General features: G+C 32.1%; 1 protein-coding gene across 1 annotated transcript in view; it reads right to left on the minus strand.

Annotated features, from left to right (window-relative positions):
* LOC121121570 (solute carrier family 7 member genderblind) overlaps positions 1 to 22898 on the minus strand; it is a 97797-nt gene that overhangs the window by 49153 nt on the left and 25746 nt on the right. The gene's annotated exons all lie outside the window — the stretch shown is intronic.

Below are 22898 nucleotides of genomic sequence, written 5' to 3' on the forward strand. Positions count from 1 at the left end.
GTCGAATGTGTGTGTACACTTGTCAATCAAGATGGCATCAAATGATATGTATATATATATATATATAGGCGTTACATATAGTCAATTAAAAACATGCCACAAAGGGAAAACAACTTTTTGCAAAGCAATCAAAAAGTTGTCATAATAACCTGGGGTTGGGAAAGAGAGAAACGTTCTAGCAATTCGCATCAAACCTCTTCCGATGGAATATATCAATTAGCATTGTGGTTTTTTTTTAGTTGCAAAAAGCTTAACTACATATTTCTACAATTAGTCATCGGATGAATAAAAAAAATTCGTCCACAAACCGTGGTTTTAATATTTGATGTCTGGAGCGTCAACATAACATAAGTAATCTTGAACAAAAGTCTAAACAAGGATAACATAGGTATTTAACAGACATATTTGAGTCAATTATACGCGTATTATTCAAATTTGTGGGATGAGTTAAGATATCCAAGAATCTTAGCCATATTTTATACCGTTTATTTGATTTAAGAGACTTTTATTTTACCGGATATGACCTCAATTAAATAAAATCTATCATTTACTACCACTGCTACTTTAAGTGCAATTTACAAGACACTCAAAGGCTTAGTAAGAATAATTTGTTGATAGAAATGGACGATAATTTGCCAAAGAGTACAAATCGTGGGCTGAGAACAAACTGTCGTAGGTCAATAATTACAAATATTAATTTTATTATCTATATGTCAAAGTGTACTATTTAATGTTAATATTAATAAACAGAGAAATTATATAGAATAAAATGTTCTAAAACTTTATTATTCATAATTAAAAATATAGTTTACAAGCTTAAATGTCTTAGATACATAAATCTTTGAGCTAACACAGTTCGGCCTTCATAGTTCAGACCCAGGAAAAATATAATTATTATTCAATTTTGAAAAAAATGATTCTGGCTTGCTTTCGTGTTGACAGACCACTTACTTTAAATAACTTTACCAAGTTATATATGAACATATGTATTAGAGTCCTGAGTTAGATTAGTTCTTTTATTACCTATTTCCGTTCTCTTTCGATATTTTATATACCAACATATTCGAAATTACCTTCATTTCCTATACCAATGAGTAGAATTGTACAGGCATATCTTGGATTAAGAGCAAGTATTTCATATGGAGAACACTAGTAACATGTATTATTTATTAATAGATTCACAAACCGATTTTTGAATAAAATCCCCCCTCATTTCTCCAAGGGGAATATTGATATATGATGTTAAAAATCAAACAAATTAACTCCTTTTCTATTTTTGTCCAGAAACTAAAAAAAGATCAATCGTCCGATCAAATTTTACTTTTAGGTTTTCCTTCAAATGGTTCTCGGGACTGATGATCGTGTTAATATTATATACACTTTCCAAAAGTAAGCTTTTTCAGTCAATATCTTATTCGACTGGTTAATATGTTGTGTGGATTCAGACATGAGTAGGAAGTGTATAAGGTCAGGCTAGATCTAAACTACTCTATATTGAACGGTAGTAAATATATTTAGTTAATTTTGTTTTAAAAACATTTTTGGGTCGTGAAAACTAATCTAACATGGATGTTGCTCGAATCCAAGGTATTAGTGCATAACAATAAATACATTTGTAGATTTAACCATAAGTTATCTCGATTGAAAAATTGAAAGTGAATATGCAGAGACGTCCGAAGGATTATATTTAAGGGGAAGGGCCTGGGGTTTGAACAAAAAAATTCAAAAATCCACAGCTATTCAAAAAAAATTCAAAAATTCATAGCAATTATCAAAAAATTAAATTTTTTGGAAAAAAACTTTTTCGACAAAAATTTCAAAAATCCATAATTCACAAAAAAAAATTAAAAAAACAAAAACAGGTAATAAATTTTTTAGTAAAAAGGATTTTTTTTTTTTTTTTTTTTTTGGGGGAGTCTACAGCCCATCCAGCACACCCCTTGCATACGCCCCTGAGATGTAACTCCTGATGTGTTCCTTACTTACTGAAAAAAGGAATATTTCTCATGAGAGTATTTATTAATATTGCTGCGAGTTTACCCCACGCGTCATATTTAAGTTGATACTAAAGAGTACTTCAAATTTTATGAAAAACAAGATCGTAAAGACAATGAGAACAAATTTATGTTTATTTTCAGTGAACTTTCTCTGATATCGACATTTTTTATTCTATTTGGTATCTCTTAGATGTAATCTTCTAATAAGTCCACCATGTAGCCTTGATGGCGGACTCCAAAGATCTCACAGACACGTGATGTTTGTTGCAGGCAGCTCCCTCAACCATTGCCAAGAACCTTCTAAACGGGAGATTCTCTATGTTTAAAAGTTAGAAAAATTTAAAATACAGCATCAATCAATAAATCCCGGTTCTGACACATATTTGGCAACATTGTTAACAGAGCTTTCTAATTTCTGGTTATTAATCATTTTTAAATAATACGTGTTAAAAATTAACCTTATTCTGACGGTTATTTTAGAGGTTTATCATCGTTTTAGGGACCCCACATTTGTAATTTTAGAGGGAATTAATATAAATGAATTTCTTGTCTGATTAAAACAATGTTTTTTATGGGATTAAATACTATTGAAACTAATCAATGGCTTCATAAGCATTATGAGGACTCTGTAGATTGCACCAGAGAAAGTCAGGTATTAATGACTGCTATATTAAATTTAAACGGGGTCGTATAAGCATCGGTGGTGCTGAACGCTCTGATCTCCCAAAATCGGCAAATTGTTTCGGACAGTATCAAAAATATCCACGAAATAGCTTTAAAAGATTACCATATGAAGTTGACACTTTGAAGATATCATACAAAATTGGGCTTGCGTAAGTTGATTTCAATGTGGGTGCCGCGTTTGCTTATGCAACAGCGAATTTAGAGCGATGTTTGAGTAAAATAAAAATAATTTATTGCGTCATTATGTGACAATGGATGAATGCACCCCATCACACCTTAATCAAGAATCAGCTAAGTTGACAGGAGTGACTGAAAGTCGGCTAAAAAACTTGGGTACGACAAGACGGAGCTACATGTCATCGAGCCACTAAGACCCAGACCTTCCTGAGAGACAACTTTCTGGACTTTTGTAACCTAATTAAGTCTTCTCTCCAGAAGTAAACCACTTGAACTGCTCTATGTAGGTGCTTCTGGAAAAGATAATGTCAACTTCTCCTCCCAGGAGTGTCTAGTTTCAAGAGGATTCCATCAAGATGGAATGGACTAAGCTCAAGTGGGACTACATAATCATCCCTGCAAGGAATGTAGGCCTCGTTTTGAGGCAATTATCAGAGATAAAAGTTGAGCTCAGCACTATTTCAGATGATTTTGTTAAATAAATGTCCTCACAAAACCTCTTGTTTAAATTTTACTCTTTAAAAGTTTAAAATAATAAAATTTGTACCACTAGATGAGATCAACTAGGGACATGAAGGATCACTATTTACAGTACAATCTATGTACATGTTCGATTATATATACATAAGCCTGCAATTATTACTCGTACGCGTGGGAACCAAGGGCATCAGAGGGTCTGGGTTCCTCCAATATTTGTGTAAGGAACAATTTTTTATGCAACAAAACCCGTTTATTTAAAATATATTTCTTTGTGGGAGCCCCAAAAATATGAAATACTACGCGGTAAAATAATTTATGCGGGATTTTTCTTTATGTTTAAATCAAATACAAGTAATTTTTGTCGTTTTTAATCAAAAAATTATCTTTTTGTGTTATAGGAAATTAATTTTTGAAAAAGCTAAAAAGTAATTACACTAATATATGTATATTACAGTATAAGTCAGCAAATATTTGCAAATTATATGACTAAGTCGAAAATATGTATAAATGTACTTTGTTCCAATATTTGAAAAATATTTGTGTTTAATGCTGAAGAGGGATATTTTTATTGTTTTTTAAACAATATTACTCTAATTATAGCTATTTTTTTCAACATTTGTTGTTGTTTTTTTCAATATTGTTCGTACAAATATATTATATGATGTTATCTTAAAATGACGAACAAAAATAAAATTATACATTTTTGTAAAAATGCATAAAATATCTCTCACTAAAGCCAAAGCTCAAGGAGTCAAATGTCAGCTGTTTATTTTCATTATCACGTGTTACTTTTCATAATAATAATATGTAATCTAAACAGATCATGATGATAAGTTCGGAGTCCGTGTTTGTGTATTGGAGGTCATATTACAATACAAGATCAAATAATATTAATTCTTCACTTAGTAGTCTTTATTACCGGGTGGTCCATTGAAATCTGAACACTTACAAATTCAATAACTAATGAAGGTTGAATGATTGAAATTAATTCATATTTCAGTATATTAAAGCATAAACAATTAGTTACAAAAAAAAACCTGAGCTCTCTAGGTTATGTATAAGTCGAAAAAAGTGAACTTGAACATGATTGACGAATTTCCAATCCGCTATTTCAAGTAGTTAAGCGTCTTCAGGATCATGTCTACGCCATCAGCAAGATCGAAAAGTAGGGGAGGAAGAAAGCAAGAGATATCGGGATTCCACACCAGACTGTCCAGAGAACTATCAAAAAAAGTGGATGGAAAGAGCCTTGTGAGGTTGGAGAGGCCACTGTTTACACCAGCAATGAAAGAAGCCAATCTCCTCCGTTTTAAAACTATATTGAAGGAGTATTTTAAGTTTTTTTGAAATACTTTTTTGACGCTTTTGACCACCTTAAACCTTTAATGCCAAACTGCTCGACTAAACTTTTTGGGTGCTTCTCGAGGGGAAGGCCTGCAGTATCCATCATCTAAAGACTGAGGCCCTTAAATCCACTTTCAGACAGCACTGGGACGCCATAACAGATTATTACATCCGCAGCAGACACCAAGCCTTCTGTCACCGCTTGAAAGCCAATATTGCCGTAGGGACGGCTATATGAATGATTAAGAGAGCTCAGACACACAACTATTTATAGTTGTTGTTTTTTTTTAATTAAATCTTGTTGAAGTTTAAAATTCAAAGTGTTCAGATTTTAATGGATCATTCAGTACATCTCTCAACCATTATTTCACTAGAGCATGACGTCAGCATTGAAGATGTCGGCCATTTTTGGAGCCTAAACAACCGAGTTTTATAACAATGAACCCCCTTTTTTCATTGAAGTAAAGGAAAATAGTTGAAGTCTTTTGGACTTCATAATGGGACTAAGAAATAAAAAGACTTAAACCTCATTCTCTATCAAAAATGTATTCCTCCATTGCGCCACTGAATTTGAGTAATGTTTGACTCTAATATGTATTAAAAATATGTTATTACATCGTAAAAGAATCTTATTTCCATATTGTAGACAATAAATCAACTATTAAAATGGAAGGAATAAGATATTTTTTCTGATTATCTCATTTTTTCGTTTATAATCGATCAACAAAAAAAATATATAGTTGTACAAATTTAGACAGTTCATTTTCAGTACGTATTACTTCGAGTTAATTGAAATATCACTCTTTATCATTGGCATATAGTTATATTCAATGCAGGTGTTAAGTATTTTTATTATTCATAAAGCCATTTGATGAAGTTTAATTAAGATTTATTGGAAATTTGTCCATTTTATGGTGATGCGTTTCTTTCTATTATGATGCACTTTATGACGTCAGAAAAAACGTGATTGAGAGCAATGTTACTAGAAACAAGGTAAAGCAACAAGAAAATGGCTGGGAAAGCACAGCAGATTCATATAATTAATCTCTCCCTTTCTGTTTCCGGTGACGTCATTGGGACGTGTCTTGGTTATTAATACTACATAAATTTGGGCTTACTCGATATTTCTTAAAAGCTATTTTACTAAATATAATGACAAAAGTAAATTTTTAAGACGTAGACGTAACGCATGTTAATAAATAATATGTTATAGTATATTTTATTTTTCATATATTTAATTTAATTAGGTAACTAAAACTATAAGAGTCAGTGCAGAGGTTATTTGGAAAACCCCAAGCGGCGTTTCATAACACCGATTCCCTTAGACTTTGCAAGAGCAAAGGCTTGCATTTTGGCTTGTCGAAGAAAAGACGAATTCAATACGGATGAAGCCAGAATTTGTGGTTGATCCTTAGTGTTTGGTAATTTATTAAATTTAAAAACTTTCTTTTGGTATTATATTTAGTAAATATCGCTTAAGAAATATAAAGTAACAGCTTCTATGATAATGATATCCTTTATTTAAATTTTTAAATTTATATAGTATTAATCAAGATACTTGTATCTTGGTATTAATAACTAAGACTTGTCTCAATGACGTTACCAGAAATAGACAGATAGGGAGATCTATTTAAGTAATTTTCTGTGTTTGTCCATCCATTATCTTATTGTCTAACCTTGTTCTAGTAACATTGTGTGAGAGAAGGAAAAAAGCCCAAAACATTGGAAATTATTGAATGAGGAATACTGCAGTTATGTGCTTGGGCTCAACACACTCACGTTTAATGAAAAAAAATCCTCTGAGAAGAATAAAAATAACCCACTATGTTTATTCTATTAAACAAAAAAAAACCTGCGCACAGATTTTCTAAAAAAAAATCTGGAGGAATTACAAACTATACTCATTAATCGCCTCAAAAATAGTTACTGGCAGTTTTTTATAGTATATTTCTTAGACTTGGACAGCTGTACAAAGAATTATATGGCAGGTAGATCCTGTCTTTGATTCTACACCAACAGTGAATATCGCGAGACAAAATGAATGCATAAGAAATTTTTTTCATGGTTTAGAAAATCCTAGGGATTTAGAAATGGAAGTAATAAATAGTAATATGATTAATGTTCATGACCTGAACCCTACCACAAACTCCCTATTAAATAATGGAAAATATCATTTTTCCCTGACTGCAATCTACAAGTCATCATTTACATCCAGTGATCTGGCACTTATAGATGAGGGCCTCACTTCATGTGCTGATGTATCGAACAATTAAAATCAAAAGTTCGTAAGGAAAATGAAACTGTCGGAGTATTGAGCTAACACGATAAGAAATTATTTGTGTGGAGTTGATGAAGCAAAAAAATGACGTCTCAATTCCAGATTTCGACAGATTGTATTGTTTTCTACGATCCCTGTAAAGATTGTAGAAAGTTTTTTAACAATATTTTGCATGCTTTTGTCGATTGCGTTTTGGTTTCCTATTTAATTTAATTGATTTCTCTTGATGTGGAGGAGGAAAACGTTAATACCTTAAAGGCAACAATTTTGTTCGGCTTGTCGACAAAACATAGACGAAAAAGCTGTGAAAATCAGTTAGTACATTTCGCTCTTTTGAGCACCAAAGCTCTTATTGCCAATAAATTGGAAAATGCAATAGTTTTGTCCTCTTCAGCGCTAGATATGGTGTTTTATCTTTAAAAATGCCAGGGATGGGTCGTGATTTCTGGGATGATGCTATTGCAAACTGTCAAATTCAACTAGCTATATGACTAGTTTAAAAACAATTGTTTGGAACGCTTTCATCGAGGTAAACCAATAAATTGATTATTATATTTTAAATTGTTTATTGTATCATTATTTTATATAATTTTGTGATCGATATAATGTTTGGTTGTTTTTAGGTGCAGTTCTTGGCTAAGAGGTCTAATTTTAAGAAAAAATGCTTATTCATGCTAATATAACACAATTCCTCCTAGTCTATTCATTTGTTATTATTTTATGGTTTGTATATATTATATATCTACATTCTACATGTATGATATGAATAAAAATCAAAAATAAATAAAAATCGTTACTTGCTTCAATACTCGTTACTCTCCCTAACACTTTTTACACGCTAACAAACTTATCAATCAAAAAATCATATTTTATAAATATTAATAAAGTATTTAAAAATTGTCATCACTTTTACCTACCTTATTATTAATTGTTATTAACGGAGGTTATGTTTTTGCCTCTGTTTGTTTGTTAGTAATCAGGATTACGAAAAAAGTTACAGATCAATTTTGATCCAGCTTGGTACTATAGTAATCGTAAAAGGCCATTAAATTTAAAGAGTTCGAGGTAACACCAAACGTAAAAAATGCATAATCGATCGACACATTTTCTTTTATGTTATAATATACTAGCAAAGGATTACCCGGCATTGCCTGGGCAAGCGTAAGGGTATTCTTCCAGGCATTGTAATATAGCACCTGTATACTACATGAAATGCATTATTATGAAGAAAAAAACTGCTGTAAACTTCAAACAGTACCCCCAACATTTATAGATGGAAAAATTTGTGTAGATGAGGATTCCATCTTTTATTTTTGTGATAAAATTGTCAGAACGAAATTTGCTAAGAAATTTGCGAAAAACTGTTTTATAACAAATTTGCGAAAAACTGTTTTGTAACAAATTTGAAAAAATTAAAAAAAAAACATTTATTGTCATTTTAAAGAAGAACACAAACTTAACAAGATTTTTTCGTACTTACAAAACCAAAAAAGTTATGGAGAATAATGCTGTTGATTTTTTTTTTTTTTTTTTGCAAGTATTGCAGAAATTATGTAATAAAATGTTCCGAAAATTGAGAATACTAAAAGTTTATGATAAGAATTATAGCTTTATATTCCAAAATGCTTCGATTTGTGGAATTTCTTTTTTTTCTCCAAATCGGTGTCGACCACATCACTTAAATGAAACGACGTAGCTCAAAGGCCAACACTCCTCGGAAGATATTATTATCTTAAGCTCAATGAGCGTAGGTCACGTCTCGGTCGTTTCTAGAGAAAGATATAAACTTAATGTACAGGGACTTCAAAGACAAATCCTAGAAAAGATGGAGTAAATTTAAAAGCACCGAGTAGTTCATTACTGCTACGGATGTAGTCCTCTATACTGGTGTCCCAGTACTGGCTGACAGTAGCTTTGAGGGCCTCGATGTTTCGATGGCGGACACTGTAGGCCTTCTCCTCAACATGCACACAAAATAAGTATTTGAAGGGGTTAGTAAATGGGATGTAGGGGGTCAAAAGTGTCAAAAAAGAGTTCAAAAGTGTATTGCAGTGGAGAAGATGGATTGTTTTCATTGTTAGTGTCAAAAGTTGCCTCTTCACCCTCACAAGGTTCTTTCCACCCACTTTTTCGATAACTGTCGGTACATTCTGGCGTAAAGCCCCAAAATCCCTGCATGGGCCCCCATGGACTTGAACGGATTCACCTGGACTGTTTTCTTTAACTCCTTCAGGTCCAGTTTTGCTTTTTTGACAGATCCCTTCTTTCTCTCCAACGTTTCGGACTTGCTGAAGGGGTAGATGGGGGTCTTGGAGAAGCCCAACTGCTTGGAGTGCACGAATGGGAATTTTTCGATCCTGTTCAATTGTCATTTTCTCAATTTGTACGTAAGCTAGAGAGCACAGGTTTGTTTTTGTTTTGTAACTAATTGTTTATGCTCAATTTTCAATATTTCAATCACTCAACCTTCATCAATTATTGAATTAGTAAGTGTTCATATTTAAATGGACCACTCGGTAGGATCTGGTACCCATAAAAGACTCTCACACAAACTGTATTATATATATAGATAGATTATAAATGTCTCTTGAGCAATGCAGTTTCTGACTCTCCTATATGGACAATAGACTCTCCATTGGACATACATTGAATCAGCATCTGAGGATTAACCTTACCCATTATAACAATGATTTAAGACTCTGCAGTTCGATTCAAGCCAAGACACATTTCAATGCGTACTACATACAATACATATATTTAAAAAGAATATAACTAGCAACTATTTATAAGGAACAATGACGAAGCAAACTCTCCTACAAAGCCAATGTCTTCATCACCATAAAGTAAGACTATAAATCATTTAAAGTGATGAATTAAGGCATTATAAAAAATGAATTTACACGAGTCAAACCCCCCTTGGAGTCTCTAATTGCCTAGTTCATTACAGAGCTATAAAAATGACAACTTAATCAAATAAATGCTTACATTTTATAATAATTCAAAAGAATTATTTATATTTGCAGAAACAAGATCATCATTTTTTGCAGCATCTTGTGTCATTTTGGGAACAGTGTAATTGCATAATGATTTTCTTTTTAATATTTGCCACGGAGTAATGTGCATTTGGAAGACAAATTATAATGTTTATAGAGTTATTTAAAAACAGGGTTGGATAATGAGTGGAAAATGGGAGCCGTTCAAAAATGAATTGAAAAAAATTGAACAATTAAGGAGGAAAATATCTCCATGAGGCTCTTTTCTTCGTTTATTTTATACTGTTCTTCAAAGAAATATTTTACCGAAGGGCCAAAGCATAAACCAATTGGTGAAGCAACGGTCACATAAGGCATGAACTTTGTTATTCATATTAGCTTGTAAAAAAGCGCCAGTTGTCTTGCGGCAAAATAATACGACTTCCTCAATGATATTATTTAATCTATATTAATAAAGCAAAGTTTATCTGTATATATGTATGAAAAACAGTCACAAGATACACTGTATATAGTATTCCCTGATGTAAATCATTTATGAAGATGGTTGGTTTTTTTGTTTGTTTTTTTTGTAAAAGGGCGAGAAGAAGGCAACAGTGAGACTTATGATATTATGGAATTAAGTTCTTTCTTAATATGAGATGCATTTTATATGATTTTGGAGGGAGAAAAAGAATTATTGGTATTTAGAGGAGAACTAAAAAAATTTTAAAGCTAGAAATAAGATTAAAGAAAAACCTCGAGGTAGCCAATCAACCAAACTAACTTCAAAAGCTGACAAAGAATCCTTTGAAGCTAATCCAAGAATAAAAAAGACTAAGCTGGCTAACAAAAAGCCTTTGTCAAGCCCACAATGTCAAAACCCGTAAAAATTGCTGGTAGTCCTTAAAGCTTTAGTGTCGACCTTTTCTTAGTCATGTCCAAAAAATACACGTCTTGAGCTCTGTAAACGCATCATGAATGATCTTAAACCTCATAGAAAAAAGGTCATTTTCTTGAGGTATGAAAACACCTTCATTATTAACCCTGCTATTAACTGGCTAAATGATAGATATAAAACCCACAATAAACCCCGTTTCCTTACCCTCCAAACCGTATGTTTGCTGACTGAGAGCATGCTTCAGATGTTGGTGTGACCATTGCAGACTAGAAGGGTCTTTCTTTTGGCTTCCATCTTCCAATTAAGAGTATTTAATCTAACCTAAAGAGCTGATCTCACTTCAAAAACTATCACGCCAAAAATTTCGAACCAAATTTTTACAAAAAATGCCCACAAAATATTTTCAATTTTCATTTTTATCACATTCCAAAACTTTTCGAACAACCGATAAGTCACTCAAACTATGATTTTTATATTCAACTTATATATGTAGGTATTTCAACATATTCTAAGAGAATATAATAGCTCGTACTTCACAATTCCTCACTTTTCAAAGAGTAGCTCTTAACCTTTTGATTCTCATTACTTTTCAAGGGGTGTTAAAAGCTATGAATATTGTTTTCATATACAAATATAAGTTTACTTTGTGAAGAATAAAACAACCCCAGTCGAGAACTCGATGAAATATTGTCAATACGTAGATGCATAGTCTACGTAACGACTCCAGCATTCATAGAATAAATGATTATCTGGGATCAATCATGCATGCATAGTTTGAAATGAATCATCATCTTCACTTATACGGAATAGTTATTAGTTTGTTCTTTGAGTCACCATTTTGATAGATTTTAACTTGATATTTTGTAGACGCAGATGAAATGCATTCTATATTATGAAGATTTCATGGAGAAAGAAATGCATACAGTCAAACCTGTATTCATCTGTCAGGCGGTAAGGAAAACTGAATAAGCGATCCCTTAGTGGGGGCATGGAATTATAAAGACATGGAATAATCACACTGAATTTGCATTCCCACATGAGGGGAATATAAAAGGATTGATTAGTCGGAAAAAAGAGTCAACGCCAATTTTTGCCTCAATTCCTTCAAGAGGGGAAATAAAAAAACAAAAAAAACAAAGCTACATGCCTGATTATTCGATGTGTCTAAAATTCCATGTTGCAAGTGACCTCTTAAACAAGATTTTATATTTACTAATAATTATAAATTTGAAAACTGGATATGGTCACTTAATGTAGAGGCACGTTTACATAAAACATATGGCCATTAGACCAGGTTTGACTCTATGTATATAGAAACTGGCCTAATTTCATAAACTTAAAAATTAAAATTGGATGTTGGTCTGTAATTCCTCGACCGTTATACTCTTAAATAATTCAGTCCAATTACTATCTGGACAGTCTCATGGTAGTATTCACTGTAACAAAAAACCGAATATTAGTCCAGTCCCACGTTATTCTTTGAGAAAAGGAAATCTTGGTTTACGTTTCTAATTTTGGTTCACATTTTTGAACGGGTATCTGGACTGAAATATCGGCCCAAATTGGACAAGAAAAATCCCGGAAGATTGAATAAATAAAAATGTTCTCGGATCGAGTCTCATCACTAATAAAAATATACACCTTATTTTATTGTCTCCTGTGGATTTTTCAGCTTCTGTTCCCTTTATCAGTCCTTTGAAGATTGATTGGTTGAATTCGAATTTACTCTTGTTAACCTGTGAACCATTCCCAACATTTATTAAAAAATAATTCCATTGATTTGGCTATGGTTCAACTAATTTTGGTTCTTTGTCTTTTTGGCGGTAAGGTTGCGATATGTAATAGAAATAAAGAAGTGAGAGGAGTCCGAGGGATTATTTTTATTAATAATTTTGCCTAATTGGACAACAGTAGATCTAAAATCTTATGTTTACCCCATAAATTCAGTTTTAAAAAGGAATAACAGGGGTAGAAAATGTGGGTAAAAATAAAAGGAACTGAAAAATGAGATGATAATCCTGAGGATTTAAAGAATGTTTGAGAAGAGAGTAGCTTTGCTTTCATGACGTATTATTAAATCAGTTACAATTAGCTGTGACGAAAGAGGAGGAGAGAAGGAAATATTGGCAAGAATTACTCCGATGGCAATCCTCAATTCTACTCCTAGTCCAACAAGGACTTATAATTATAACTCCTCCACAAATCCTCAAATATCCCTCATTCAGAAGCAGAAACACGAGTGATTACTTTGTAGTAAGATGTTCCCTCTTCAATAATTAAAGAATAACTATTACCCAGCTTTTATAAATAAAAACGACTCTTCAGACTACAAACTAGAAAATAATCTTGCACGAGTTAAAGTAATATTTTATACAACTCAAAGTATGCTCTTTATGCGGTACATAGGGGTGCCAAAGATATGGTGGAAAATATTTTGATTCGGGAGTTTATGTAATATTCAATACTGTCTGTTCAAGTGTAAATGATCTGGCCCAAAGAAATTAAAGTAGAGGTGATTGCAAAAACTTGTTATATGTCAGCAATTTTCTCCGTTGTGTCTCTAAGAAATAATACATAGAATTGTTAATACCAAACAACTGTCCGAGTAATTGATTCCATAGATATATTAAGCAGTTTACATCATGAGAATTCGGGACTGTCTGAGTTCGAAATTAACATTTTATTCCTTTTGCCTGGAAATTGTGGATTTCATTAACTAATAAATATGCCTTGATATGAAAAAGAGTACAAAAACGAAATCAAGACTAAACAGGGCATTGCTGTTTATATTCAAATTGAAAATTATAAATATTATTTAAAAACAAATCTGAAATCATCCATTGACTATTGGGTATGCCCATAGCTATACACCAAGTGGCAAAACAAAGTAGTTCCTTTATCCGCTACATTCATCAAATTGTCAGAGTTACCATCTCACATATTGCGTTTAATTTTTTTACAAACCAAAAATTCATTTAATTTACAGGCCTAGTGTGGTGTTTGAAATTAGTACTAGAAGATGGGGGTATTTAAGGATTAATTTACATACAAGGTGTATGATATATAGGGTGCGGGAAAAGGTCTTGATGACAGTCTCCTAAGGCAGATTCTGGAATTCCTCCCTGTTCCTGGATGTCAGATCGGATTTCGTGTCGCAGGAGGATTTGTTGGTGTGTCGCTCAACTGCTCCCATTAAAGAATGACCCCGCTATTTCCCCACAGACACCCATATCAATTCCTCAAACGACTGTTACATAACAACTGGACGTCCAAAATGGGTGAAACTTTGATAAGTTACAGTCAACAGATGCTAAACAGATGTGAATAGTTTTTATATCCAAGTGCTGCCATCTTCACGTTGAGGACAAAAACTTTTCAGAACACCCTCCTTTATGTTTACATACTAAATCTTGAGGATCAGAGAGAGCCTGACCACTCCGCCTATGTCATCAACTCCAGAATTGAGTATACAACTCATCCTACATTAAACAATTATCTTTTACATTAATTTTTGAAAATATAATGATGGAGTAATTGATTCATTTCCCCATAGAATATAGAATACTCGTCCATAAATCAAGAAATACAATTATTACAGGATTATATAAATGTATAATATAACAACATTTTATTTATGATAAAATAGCTAGCAGTACTTAGATAATACAAAAAACCACGTGAGTTATAAGGTCAATTACGTGCCTTTTATTCAAAAAAAAAATTATAAAAGGAAGGTCATAGAATACAACGACCCTTCAATGATGATGTAGGAAAAGAATCATTATATGATCAAAGAAGCCAGTTAAATAATATGTCTCTGTATCTATGTAAAAATGAGGATTCTTTCACCATCATCATGACATGGATTTTGCAATATCATTGATAAGTGCTTTAATAGACTTTTTTTCACTTCCCCGTTGTTGCTTTTTAGATTCAAATCTGTATAATATATTTTGAAAAATTTCCATGTCAATCAATTCAAGTCAAACTCAATATAATCAAATATCTATTAAGTTCATTCCTCTTATTTCTATGTAAAAAGACCAAAAACCTCATCTATCACTCAGGGGATTATTGACCTCTCTACTAATAAATATAATAATTATTATTATTTATCGACCATCAAAATCAAATTTGTAGCTCTCATGAACAGTAGGTAATAATAGGTTTGGGTTTTGGCCTGAAAATCTTAGACCGATCTGTGACCCTTATGATTTTTAGTGGGCCGAACTCATTCGCTCTAAAAAGAACTTTGGTCTGGACGGTCTCATTTAAAATTAGGTCTAGACCGATTCTAAAGATGAATTGTTGATGACGTCATAAAATTTCAAATTTTCATAAATATTTATGCTAACAGGGAGAGTTAAAAAAGGGAAAGGAACCCCGAATCTACATGGTAACCGTTACCATTTGTAAAATGTTTAGAAGGAGAGCAGTTTAGCTGTCTTGACTTTTTAAGATCAGCTACAAGCAGCTCTGATAAGAACGAAGCGGGAGAAGGAAATAAACAAGAAGCTAGGACAGTAATTCGAAAATAAAAAATCGTCAAAAAGAGAAAAAAAATTCCAAAATTTTTGTTGGCCTGGAGAAAATTTATAATTTTATTTGCTCTTTCCAACTGTCTTAACTTGCTCTGTTCAGATATAAGATGACTTGTAATCTTGCACCAATGTAAATTGACTTGAAAATAATCAAATGTGTCAATAGATAAAATCAACCCTGTATAACTCCATCTGACCAATTAAAAAAAAAGAAACATCACATAATACTGAACCGAAAAAAATCGGTCTTGGACCAAGTCTCAACACTAATAGGTAGCTCAAAGTCCTGAGTCTGGAAGCTTTTATAAAGATATTTAGCCAAATATTATATGAATAGAACGAAAGTTTTCATTTTTTGGGTCATTAATTTTAATTACATGAGGCGTAGGGGTGCTCCCCAAGACTAAATGCATATTAATCACCTTTAATGAAGTATTTATTATTAATGGTTCTGTTTTGGGGATGAGAGATGAAATGGTTTTCTTGCTATTAATTAGATTGATTACTTAATTGATGAAGGAATTCAAACATAACTGTTTTTTATATACAATACATAAAACATATTAATATACAGATAAATGTATTAATGATTGATATTACGTTTTAAGACTTTGGATTTTGGGTGTATGAACTTATTAAAGTACATACTAGTTGGACGTTCCATTAATTTTTTTATATTTATCGATAGCTTTGACAAAAAAATAATAAAATCTTAATGTACTGATTGAAGATATGGTGCCAAAAAATAGAGGGGGGGGGGGTCGGCATACGTTGTGAGACTAGAATGAAGAGCTTAAAGTCAAGGTTCATTCCCCCCTCTTTCTGTATTGAACAATATTATTTGGGTATAATATTTTTACGAGCTTTATGCTCATCAAAATGTCGACAGCGTTTTTTACTTTAAAATTTTAAAGCATATCAATTGAAGGAGGATGATTTGATCCACAATTCAAGCTGATATTATAATACAAGGGATAAAAAAGATTTGTATTTAATACAGGCGTGCCATACGACTCACTTTTTTATACCCTCTCAGCCTCGATGGTCAATAGGAAAAGGGAAAATTTGAAAAACATATCGTAGCTAATCTTCTGTATTTTTCTTGTTGCCAACTGTTAATTATAAATTAAATCATACTTCGATTTATTAAAGAATAAACAACTAGTTACAAAACAAATCAAACTTGAGCTCTCTAGCTAATGGTCAAGTCGAGAAAATGACACTTAAACGTGATAATAGAAATTATATTTGCACACTCCAAGAAGTTGGAAGTCTCCTGGACCACAGTCTACACTGTCAGCAAGTTCGGAAAGCCGTATAAGTAGGTCAGGCATGGGAAATTGAAAAAGCGACCGACTTTTTCAGCTAGATTTTCTATTTTATAGCCATTCTCAAATTCAAAACTGGATATGGGTGCTTGGTGTGGTGTCATACCTAAAACAGGTGGTAGTTAGACCAGGTCTGACAGTAATTACTAGGGGCATCAAGAAGAATTAAACTTTACTCTATGGTATAACTAATTATGCAACCTCTTTGAATTCACCCTTTTAACTTAATTAACTAGGTGAATTCTGCGAAAGGAAAAAAATTTGCATACGTCATGATGAAAGATGTTATAAAGTGATGCCATCTGTGGTATCATAAAAAGCGACGTCCTGCGTATGAAAAAGAATTCACATGGACCATGTATCTACTTAAACTACTTGGTGATTTTTGCACCTTGGTTGATAGCGTTGAGGCACAACTTTATATAATTACATCACTGACGTCTCTCCTTTCTATTATTTGCAGCCTTTGGTGAATGCCCAATACTTAGAGTTTTATAAAATATGACGTGCCGGTATGTAAAAATATAAGAACCCGAAAATGAATGTGGTAATTCCGATAATTTGAAAAATGTTAGGGAGAAGAGTAGCTTAGCTTTCATGACGTGTATATCAGAGTAGCTGCAAGCATCCATGAGTCAAAGGAAATAATCACAAATCCCACTCCTCATATAGCAAGGAGATATAGGCTGGAATTACTCCGATGTCAATCCTCAATTCTACTCCGATTTTAAAAAGGACTTACACTTATAACTCCCGGGCAAACCCTCATCGTTACTTTCCCTCTTTCATGAGCACATGCATTTAGATATTCCCTTCGCAAGAACTAAATAATGATAAGAACTTTGGAAAATAAAAAACACTCTTCACATTACCAATACGAAAAGTATCAGACTCGATATGATTCATATTTTATACAACTCTACAAATGTCCATATGGAAATGGAAATTTTGGAATCAATTAAAGATATCATCTTGCTCATAGACACAAAGATAGATGTTCTTACAATATCATTTTGCAGTGATTGTTTATGCTCAAAAAAGAAACCATGAATTCAATCCTCATAGATCAATTCATATTTGGATTTTCTTTTAAGATGGAGGCAATCGATAAATAAAATGTACAGAGAGATTATTTTGTTGAACTGACAAAATTGTAATTTTTTAAAAGGAATGTATTTGTTGTAGCTCTGATTTGTGAGGGATTTCACCAGCAATAATTTGTCATTAGTATTATTTTCATAGATTTATGGACCTGCTTGACCAGTTGTTACTCACTTGTTAAAGTATATATCTGCAAAATAGAACTCCTTCCTACCGAGTAGGAAGGATTAAAATATAATTAAGACTTATTTGTGGAATAAATTGGTACAAAAATTCACATAAGGAAATATATTACGTATAATATCTACAAAATAGGCCACATATCGTTGGTATATTTCTTGCCTATGTTGATCAATAACTTTCAAATTCTCTAACCAGTTTTCATAAACAAATTCCTTTTATATAGCTACGTAACTACGCAGTTATATTCCTTAATCATTGAACCATGCTGCATGGCTCATGCATATACTATTTGCAGTTTAATGCAAGAGTTTGAAGGTTGTAGGATAATGTACATTATACAGTCAAGGATGAGACTATGTACAAAGTCAGAGTAGATATAAATTATATTTATACTTTTGACAAAATATGATTTCAATTTTATAATTTATTACATGACTCAACCGTGTCATTCCTCTGTGTTTGCTTATCAAGGTAGGATCTTAGTATATATATATATATATACACGAGAAGCAAACCAAGAGGGATAACCACAGGCATAAATCTGCTACTACTCTATAGAATCGTACCATACATTATGAAAAATGAAGTTATTGTGTTAAATAGCGTCGAAGAAAATGATTTACATATTCATATATTTCATTTATTGTTTCTCCCAACCTTTCCATAGTTTTAAAAAAAAACACAAAAAAGGCCCAAAATCAATTGGTAGAATTATTACTCAAACAGAGCGTTTTCACGGATGCCATCAATTGCATCATAATTGAAGGAAATACCATTTTAATGACTAGTATTTGGTATTTTTGCAAAATAATTTGATTAAATCTTCATGAAACTTCCTCGAAGGATATTACAATTAAATCAAACTAATGGAGTGTTTTTACGTGACGTCAGCATTGTTGATGTCGGCCATTTTGGGAACCTAAACATCCCAGTTTTATAACAATGAAACCCCTTTTTTCATTAGTATTATGGAAAATATTGAGCTATTGGATGTCAAAATGGGATGAACAAACAAAAGGAATTCAAATATAAGTCTATAAAATTTTTATCCCTCTGGTGCTTAATTTTATTATATAACAGACCCTAAAATCTTACTTCCATGTTGTGGATAAAAATTAACTATTATAATGGAAACAATAAGATATTTTTCTTTTATTATATTATTTTTCCTATTTCTAGTCGATAAATCACAATTAAATAGAAAAATGTAAATATCTAGTCATATTTAGTACATGTTACCTTTACTTCCTTTCAAATAGTAGTCTACTGTTTATTATTGGTATCAAGTAGTATTCAGTGCAAATGTTAACTCTTATTTCATTCTTAAAGTCATTCGATGAAGTTTCAAGATTTATTAGAAATTTGTGAACAAAAAATAGAATATGTCTTAAAAACTTTGAGCCCCCAAAGTGGCGTCTCCTTAAATTATTATGCAATTTATGACGTCAGTGAAAATGACCCACAAAATGTACTGAAAGTCACTAAAAATGGCTATATTTGTACAATTATTAATATTATCAATTAGAGAGGAGATAAGTAGGTAATTAGAGAAAAATATCTTATTCCTTCCCTTTAATAGTTGACTTGCTGTCTACAATTTGAAAATTGGATTCTATAACGATGTACTAACACATTTTTAAAATATAATAAGCTCTGATTTATAATAAAATTAGGCAAAATAGGAATAGATTTTTGATAGTGGAGAAGGTTTAAGTCCTTTTATTTGTTGGTCCCATTATAACATGCAATAATTCACTATTTTCTTTAATATTTATGAAAAAAGGGTTTTCATAATTATAAAACTTGATTTTTTAGCCTCCCAAAATGGCTGTCTTCAAAAATGCTAACTTCATTTGAAACCCTCCATAATTGTCGATAATTATTTACAGCTTAACAAGAGTAAATTCGAATTCAACAAACAACTTTCAGAACACTGATAAGGGGAATTAAATAAAGGAGCAGATAAATCCCCAGGTAACGCCGTGACATACCTTGGACTCAAAGACATTAGTAGATTGCGTTTATTAGTTTGTTTGTTTGTTCGACTTTCATAACTCTGATAACTGGAGACTCTTTGAAACATAATGATTCAAAGTTCATTAAACGACCTTAACTTTGATATATATGTATATATGAACATTGAACATATATCAGAGCAGTATAATATGTATAACTAGTGATACTATTAGGAAATGACTCATTTCTATGCTCTGAGACTATAAATAACAAAGCAAAAATTATTTATTCAATCATTAGGGTTAAAATTCACAAACAAAATTGTAGTTTTAAACACATTATAATAATATCATCAGATTAAAATTTCTTGAGATTAGAAGATAATACTTTTAGGCAGTGACTTCTTTACTTCCCTCTCACAGAAAACTGCCTGTGTGCGCAGTATCTTGTTTTGAGTCAATATAAGCTTCAAGTCTCCTAACCATCTATAAAACCCATCAGCCCATTTACCTCGCTACCACAAAAAAATTCACTCCACTTTTAAATCACTTGTTGATTTTTCTGCTTTATTTCCCCTTATCAGTGTTCTTAACGTTGATTGGTAGAACTAGAATCACCTTTTCTTCAGCTGTCAACAATTTAGGACAATTATTGAATAATAATTCCATGGTTGGGAAGAATTGGCTAACTACCAACTGATATTAGGACTTTTTTCTGTTTCTTTTCGGCTGAAGGGTTCCAAGATACAATATATGCAAGAACGGGCCAAAGATTAATATTTTGGCTAAATATGTGTTATTTTATGGGTTTTCTGAAAGATCCCCCATACAATATTTCACACCTAAAATAATAAAGTAAAGTTTATATTTATGTATGTATGAAAAACAGCCACAGGATGCACTGTATATAGTGCACCCTGATGTATATCTTATACCAATACAGTATAAAAGAAAAGAAGAGAGTATAATATACAGGATCCCTGAATAAAATCAATTAAATCTCGCAGGAGTTTAGTTCAACCTATATTAAAAAAGAGAAATCCTTTATATAATTTTTTTTTTTTAAATGAATAGGACTTTAGATGAAGTTTAGTAACGAGCTAAAGTACTCCCTGGCTTATCAAATCGTATTGAAAAAAATATCTCAAGCTGTTATTATAATTTTATTTTTCTTAAGAAGATGACCTCTATGTATTGAGTGGGTAGCTACGTGTGAGTGTGCTCATGAAAAATGAAAAGTAACACCAATGATATATTAATTTATTTTAACAAAATTTGTGTATTCGTCGACCAGTAATAACTCCGGCAATACCGCGTACTTCCGCTAGTCTTTGATAAGTGTGGATTTTTGGTCACAAAGGTAATTTATAAATTTAATTTTCTTCCACCGACTGTTCTTAAGACATTATGCCATTAATTATTCTTTAGTGTCATCATTAGAATATGGTTATTCATATTTAGTTAGCCAAAGCAGAAGGAAAGGAGTGACACAGCAAGATGTATTTAAGAATATTATCAAGACACCAAAAGCAGCTCTTTTTAACATTTTGCAACATAAATTTACGCTATAACTCGGGAGTGGTAGACACCATGACAAAACCAATAACTGATTATGACATCTTTCAATTTCCCTCGAAATTATGCAAATATCACTTATTGTCATTGTGCCCTAATGAGCATCTTTAGGAATTTGATACATCATTTTAGGACTATGAGTGAGAGAACAGAATGCATTTCTTTCAAATGATGTAATCCTATAAGCCGAGGGAGGCGAATTGGAAGGAGTGCCACGGCAACTGAAAGGGAGTCTGGTAGCAGTTGAGAGGGAGTGCTACAACGGATAAGATATGTGCAGCAACATATCTTGACCCCATATCCTTCGTCCGAGCAAAACTCAAGTTTTTATTTCGATTCAAAGCTCAGTCCTTAATTATGATTAAATCCCAATAGCCAATTTTGAAATACAAAAGATAAATAACAATTAGATAAAACGAATACTGATTTCAAATAAAGTTTGTTTTATGAGTCTCAAGCTCAGAGTCTTGTCGCAAATCAATCCACTTTGAGTATGAATTGTTAATTAGGTTTATTTGCGACTCGAGTCTGAGTCCCAAGTAAGATTCCCCAGATCAGTTTTTGGACATCATGGATATTGTAACTTAAGATTCTCATACAGACACGGTTTCAAAGTGATCTTAAAACTATTACTCCGTTCATAATTTAAGAAGTCTGTGACTCGTGATTAGGACTTAGATGGATCGAGACCAAGAGAAGATTACTTCAACTGAAGGAGTTGAAACTGGAAAAAAGGGAAAACCTTCAGAAATTAGTGTTGAGTAATACATCAGTCATTATTATGTAAGAGTCCAAAATATCTGAGGTTCTATTCCAAGAAATTTGCAAGTAATTTACATGACTACCTATTTAATATATGGAATACATCGCCACCGATGCACACCTAAATTTTTATGAAAGTACTACATTATCCCTGTAGAGTCTAACTCCATTGTCAATGCGTTTCTCGAACAAAGTAATTATATTCTACCTAAATTTATAATTACTATGTTTAATTTATTGCCATCTTCCACGAAATCTTATATATTTTCCCTTTATTTCCTTTTGTAAAGGAATATACATATATGTAAGGAATTGTTCATACTATGAAGAACGTAGACGTCTTTATGGTCTCTAATTGACGACTCTTTTTCCCCAGCCTCGGATTTTTTCATAGAGTCAAAAAACGTGACTATGAATCTTTTATCTTACTTAATAAAAAGGCATGAGAATAATCTTAAATCTAGCTCGCATGGCTCTACGCCCTGGAAACAGGCTTCTATTCATTTTGAAACTCCTTCGAATGGACCACCTTAGTAGTACAGCATGGTCGTTTTGAGAAAAAATTAAAATAAAATATATAGATAGTTTGATAAGTAATGGATTTCAATTTTGATAAATATTTG

The sequence above is a fragment of the Lepeophtheirus salmonis genome, chromosome 7 (assembly GCF_016086655.4).
Source record: "Lepeophtheirus salmonis chromosome 7, UVic_Lsal_1.4, whole genome shotgun sequence".
Lineage (NCBI taxonomy): Eukaryota > Metazoa > Arthropoda > Copepoda > Siphonostomatoida > Caligidae > Lepeophtheirus > Lepeophtheirus salmonis.